We start from the raw sequence: 7,068 nt of genomic DNA on the forward strand, positions 1-7,068 counted from the left end.
TTGTGGGTAACCCAAATTCAAATTCTTAGAGCAAGAAATCTGGACAAAGCCTAAAATAATGGGGAGACCAAAGACTAAAAAAAGAGGGACTTTTTTTAAATACTGCTCTTATAAGTTTAGAAATTTGGAACAACAATATTTTATGCATTAGCATTCATTTTATGAAGGTTCTGAAGTCTGAAACTCATGTGTCATTATTTAGTGACTTTAGTCCTCAGTGATATGTCAGAAAACCCACACATTTTTGTAAGGAACAGACCAAAAATATGCAACAAGAATATGGTCATTCTGCAAAAATCTGAATAATTGAGCTGTATAGACTCAGGTACCTATGGGATGTGGTGGATAAAGGTGAGTATGAGTAGCTGCTGCCAACTTTCTCATTCTGGGGAGAGGGAGGTGGCTCTGTCTCACTACATAGCTAACTCCTAACAAAAGCACTAGATCTCTGCCTTGACTGTGCAACAAATGGGTCAGTTGGGTGAAGGTAGAGGAGCCATTAGGCTCAGTCCTGCATGGATGGGCAAAAACAAAAATAATGTGAAGATATAGGTGTATAGATAGTAGAGTAAAGTTGTATAAAAGATATAGGTATAGTGGATGTGATTAGAGATCATTTTATATGACCCCAGAAGTGTAGCTGGCTCAAATAGCGCACTGGATCAGTAACCCAGGACTTCACTGTAATAATCTGTAAGTGATTAGCTTATTTCACTTAAATCTATACACCCACAAGAAAAAAAAAGACAACCAGGTAGTCAGATACATGATACTCCTGCCTCCAGCTATTCAAGTCCCATTTGTGTGTCTTGCACCCAACCCTTCTTTAACATATTTTAATCACAGCTGCTACAGTTTATAGAGGCTTGCGTGGAGCATTTCAGCAATTACATTTTAGCATAAAAACAATTAAAAAACATTTATTTTTACAATTTATACCAACCTACATGCATAGCTCTCAACCTTCCATCTCCAAAATGAGGAACACTCACCTTCATAATGTGGAACAAATGGCCAAAATGTGGAACACATACTAATGGCTTATTAACAACTTCAACTAGGAAGGTCATAGGATGGTTAAAATATGCTGGTTTTACTTATATAGAAGATCCTTTAATGGATTAATATGATTCATTTCTATTTACCATGGATTTCACTTAAAAAATTCCTAACACTGAATGTGTGACAGACTCTTTCAATGTGAAACTTTGAGGAACTTCGAGGAGCATGAACTTTTTAAGACCCCAAATGAGGTACGTTCCTCGTAATGAGGTACACTTGAGAGGTATGCCTACATGGATTGCTATGGCACTCATATTTTAATTTAAAAAATCTTCTTTTAAAACTGCTACAAATGCAAACAGATGCTACAGTTTATATCCTGCCTGCAGAGAGCACTACAGTGCTCAGGTTTGACTGCAAATGCAATGTCGACTTTTAAAAGCTGATATTGCATTAAAGAACGATTGGGATGGGCTGATCACGCCCCCCCCCCAACACTTTGTGCCTGAGGCAGTTGCCCACCCTTCCCCACCCCAGCTATGCTACTGTATGACTCTTAGCTTGACAAGTGATGAGCTCGGTAACTGTTGCATGATTATATTAACCTGAATCCTTAAAACTTGTACATTTATTCTGCTTTTCTAATAATCGTTTTAATTTTTTTCTTCAACTGAATTTCTGTAATTTGTCAATGAAACACAATACAGGGGCAAGCCAATTTGAAAATTGACTTCAGAAAAACAAAAATACTTATTTCACAATTTAATAGTTGATTACTGATAGACTGAGCACTTTCATTCAAAATAAAGAAAGATAAAAACATATTTCTGTGATTTCTAAAGGTAAATTGTTCCAAGATGCAAAGGGTCCTTTTCAAAAGGATATTTTTTGAATTTCTCAGCTGATGGATCAATATTCATAACTCTGACTTGCATTTCCTTTTTTTTTCTCCTGACTAAAACACATTTATCCTTCTTCCCATCTCATTTTCAACATTTCATGTCCTCTCGACTCCTGGTTCTCTTCATCAAAGCCTTGGCACACATTCTTTCCTTTGTGCAATGTTCCCTTGACTTTTTTCTTTTGAAAACCAGCTTCCTGTAAATAGTTTCTTATAAGTTTTTCTCTCTGTAAAGTTTCTCTACAATGATTCCATTTCAGTTTTATTATATATAAAAATAAGTAGTATTTTAACTCACATCTTGCATACAGGCGCATCTGTCATATATCAGGCATGCAAATTTTCAGTTAACTTGCATATCTCTATGTAGTCTTCCAAGACTGAACTTGATCCATTTGGATTAGTGTGGTGCTTCCCTGGTTAATAACTGTAAATAAATGAATGCTGTACTCATTACAGTCTTTGACTTTACTAACAGAGAAATTGCAGTTCAGTGGTGATACGTATATCATAAAGGCGAACCACATAAGAAAACATACTTATGCATATTACTTGCCATACAACACAACCCAAGAGTCTAATATTGCATTACACCAGTAAGAAAGTCAAATGAACATTGTTATGCCCACTTTACATGGTAGCAAAATTAACAAACATGTTTTGTAGAACTGCATCAGTCAATGTCTCTAGTAATGCCCTTTGGTATATTTTCGTAGTGCTTTAACAACCATCTACATTCACGGTGTACTATTATCTGTAATATCAAGTCACTATCATTACAATACAAACTCCAAACTACGTTTCCTAATGTTAGCTTAATGCAATGCCATTAATGGTGCAGAGGCAGCTAGAATGTGCAAAGTTTAAAGCATCTAGTGCCAGCTCTTTGTAGTTGAATAGTAGTTATGGGAAATGGTTGGAATTAGCAGCCCCTATGACTAGATCTTGATCAGCTGGCTCCAGCTGGTGAGCATGCGCATGAGGTTGTCCCAGTGCTCCTGTGTTAACATTAGTGCACATTCAGGATTACTACTTCTACAAATGAATTCTGATGCAGGCCAAACATAACTATTTCACAGCTAAGCAGCTTACTGAACAGCATTAAAACTATGAGCTACTTACAAACTTAATTCTGCAGTCACAAGTCTGATTCCATCAATCTCCACTTTACTACTGTGCGACGTTCAGGATTTTACTTAAACAATGGTTTTGGATCACCTCTTATAAAGAAGCATTAAAACCCAGTTGGTTTATCCAGTAAGGAAATGGCAGACAATGATAAGCAAGCTAGAATATCTGAAATCAGTGGTCTGGTTAGGATTGGTCTCATATATATAAAAATATCAACAGTTATTCTACCAAAGTGTTGCAGTACTCCACTTAATGCACCACAAATGCTTTGCAACTTGGACTTATCACTAACAGTTTTATCATGCTAAAGGCAGGATAACTGTGACTAAGGGACTTGGTAGTTTTTGACAAAATAATTTATTGCTAATTAATTGTTGTGTAAACTTTTATTATGATCCCTACTTCAACATTAATAAAATGTACATTTTGTTGATAATTCAGTCAGCATTTATTCTGCATTTCACATTAACTGTTATATCAATAATAATGGGTAACAATGAAACATAGTTGGTTAATGCTTACAAACACAAGCATCCTGGTCACCTAGGATTGATTTCTAAAGAATTCCTGGTATACAACATGTCTCAGAAGAAGTCAGTTCGCCATTTCAAAAGTCACAGGTCAATGTACAAAAACTGAAATTTAAGTATAATGCATTACAATGATTTAACAAAGTTTAACATTAAAATAAGTATAATGTTTTTTTGGGGGGAGGTTATTTCTGTAACATATTGTTGAAACAGCTTCACATTATTTGTAGTTTGCTAATGACACTGTTCATAGGCCATACCCTTTTGAATCAGGCACTACCAGATGCAGCAGTTAACCAATTTGTGTTGAATTCCTCCTGTTTTCCTGCAGTATCATTTATGGAAAGGACAGAAGGACAGAAGCGTGTTTATTAGAAGAGTAGTATAGTGTTTGAAAGGAAGCTGTTGACTTCTGGATCCTTGAATTGTATAGACATACACAGACACACACACACACACACACACACACACACACACACACACACACACACACACACACACACACACACACACACACACACAAGCTCTGTGTAAGGAAAAAAACACAGCCTCTATTGGTCCTGATTGCATCCCAGGTTGGGTTCTAAGCAAACTAAAATAGGAATTAGCAATCCCGTTAGGCACCATATTTGACCACAACCTGAATACAGGATTTGTCCCAGCTGAATGGAAAGGGTTCTTATTAGATGAACGAATGATCAAAATGTCGAGTACAACATGCTCAAAACACTTTGATCGATTGTTCATCTATTCGAACACTGAAAAAGATGAAAACCGGAGTTCTGAAAAGTTTTAGTTGGACCTGGTGGTAGCTTGTGATGTAAGGACACTACACTGTCAGGAATGGCTAGGTAAGTGAATCCCATACTTGTGTGTGTATGTTGTGATTACTAGGTAATTGCCCTTTCCCCAATGTAGAGTGATCTCAGAGTTGGTATATATAGTTGGGGGTGGGGTGGGGGGTGAAGTAGAAGAGTGCGTTTAGGTTTGAAAGTTGTTGAATGATGTGAGAATGTATGGGTTTATATGTATTAGATGTATGTGTGTGTGTGTTTGCATGTTAGTGTAAGGAAGGTGTGGGACAAACAAAACTTTTCAGAACTCCGGTTTTCGTTATTTTCATAGGTTCATGGATTCATACTAGGCTATCTGCCATAGGGCATTTATAAGCCTAGCTAGAGTGTGTTTGGCTTTCGCCACCCATTTTAAATTAATTTTGCTATGCCCTTTTTCGAGGTTAGTATACTGTGCCTCTGCCTAACAGTGACAAAGAAGTGATACCCAGGGTAAACCTACGATCTCCCATCCACTCATCATGATTCCTCTTGAAGAGAGTCAATGAGGGACTCTGCCTAACCTGGACTGGGATTTTATTCCAGAGTGAAGGGAGCCTCTGGGTTATGAATCTGTCCCTCCAGCATGTCCTATTTATTTCAGTGCTGAGGTTCAAGTCTCTCGAGCGCGTAGCTGGATGGGATTTGGATTTTCTGAGGTGCAGCATGTCCATTAATTAAGGGTTTGATTAGATGTAAGTTCTGTCAAAGTGTGTCGAGCATGTTGTATTTGACATTTTGATCATTCGTTCATCTAATACAGACCCAATGGAAATCGACAACCATTATTCCTCTTCACAAGGGCAGCTTAGCAACAGATCCAGGAAATTATAGATCCATAAACCTGACTCCCCCTTATCTGCAAGGCCATAGAATGTATTATCATGGACCTCATAAATAAGGATATAGATGACCTCCAAACCCTTGATCCAACTCAGTTCGGCTTTGTAAAAGGTCAATCATCCCTGTTAAATCTAGTAAGCTTCTTCAAAAACATGACCAGGACCATAGATGAGGGCAAATCTGTGCAGACAGCATATCTGAACTTGGCAAAGGCCTTTGACACAATCCCCCAGTCAGGCATTATTGACAAACTCACCCACCTAAATGTCATCCCCTTCGCTGTTAGGTGGGTCACAAATTGTCTCACTAACCATACACAAGCTATCATAGTGGGTGACTCCACCTCAACCAGCAGACCTGTTACCAGTGGGGCTCCACAAGGGTCAGTACTGGGCCCCCTTTTGCTTGGTATTTACTTATCAGAAGTTCAGGCCAAAACAAAAGGGCAGTGGCTGACCAAGTTTGTTAATGACTGCAAACCTGGAGTGATCGTTGGCTCCCAAAATTATGGCAGTTTACTCCATGAGAGCTTACACTGACCAATGATTAGTGCCAAAGCCATGAACTCAAACTAAATGCAAAAAAATGCATCATCATCCCCTTTGGTAAAAGCAATGCCCTGCTAACCATCAAATAAATAACAATACCTTAAGTACAAACACTGTATTGAGGGACGTGGGCATCCAAGTATACAGTGACCTAAACTTTGACCACCATATGTCCACTGTAGTAAGAAAGGAATTCTACAGATCAAATTTGATTACCAAAGGCATAGCCTCAAGAGCAAAGGAGGTTATAATCCACTGAACACATCCCTTATCAGGTCCATAATTAAGTATAATGCCCCCTTTGGTTTGTACTGTACCAGTCACCTGCATCAACTGGAGAGACCCCAGAGATTTTTAACTAGGAAGATAGAGACTATTCAGAACATGCCTTACATGGTCAGACTGAAGTCTTGATCACTGTACTCCATAGCATATAGGCTGCATAGGGGAGACTTGTGCCTGGCTTACAGTGCAATCTCTGACCTCAACCTGATGAAGTTGCTGCACATCCGTAAGTCAAATGGGACTACAATTAACTGCTTCAGTGACCTAAATCTGGCCTGAGATTTAAATAGGACATGTTGGAGAGACAAATTCATCTCACAGAGGTTGCCACTTCTCTGGAAGAGGTTACCAGTTCATGTTAAGCAGAGGACTTCTATGACTGTTCAAAATCAGCCTGGATGAATGGATGGGAAACTGCAAATTCCTGCCAGGAATAGCTCCTGTATCCTTCTTGGAGATGGGTAGTCATTAGTAATAATAATCTTGGGCATTGACTAGACTTTGTCTCTTGAAATATAAAGGGTGTAATAGGCTAGGCTTTGAATGACCATTGGGTCAGTAGCCTACTAACCTTCTATGAAGATCTCGAGGAATTATGTACAAAGGTTTAAGTAGTAGCTTCTAGAATACTTCTAGAATACAACCATTTCCAGAAAGTCATAGATGAAGTCAAGGCCTTGGTAGAGTGGGCCATGACCCTGCCTGGGACAGGTTTGTTGTGGCAAATCTAACAAAAGATAATGGCCTTAGACAACCATTTAAATATAGACTTTTTGACACAGATTGTCCCTTCTTACCTTCACAAAAAATGAATAACTGATCCAAAGATCTTAAAAATTTAGTTCTGTCAAGATAGTACCTGCGATTTCTTTGGACATCCAAGGTATGGAGTATCCTTTCTCCCTAATTTTTTGGTTCAGGAAAGAAAATTGGGAGATGTATAGTTTGGCATAAAGTAAACTTAAATATGGCTTTAGGCATGAAAGAAGCTTAGA

Source organism: Protopterus annectens, chromosome 8.part0 (assembly GCF_019279795.1).
Source record: "Protopterus annectens isolate FY-2018-M chromosome 8.part0, PAN1.0, whole genome shotgun sequence".
In the NCBI taxonomy this organism is placed as follows: Eukaryota; Metazoa; Chordata; order Ceratodontiformes; family Protopteridae; genus Protopterus; species Protopterus annectens.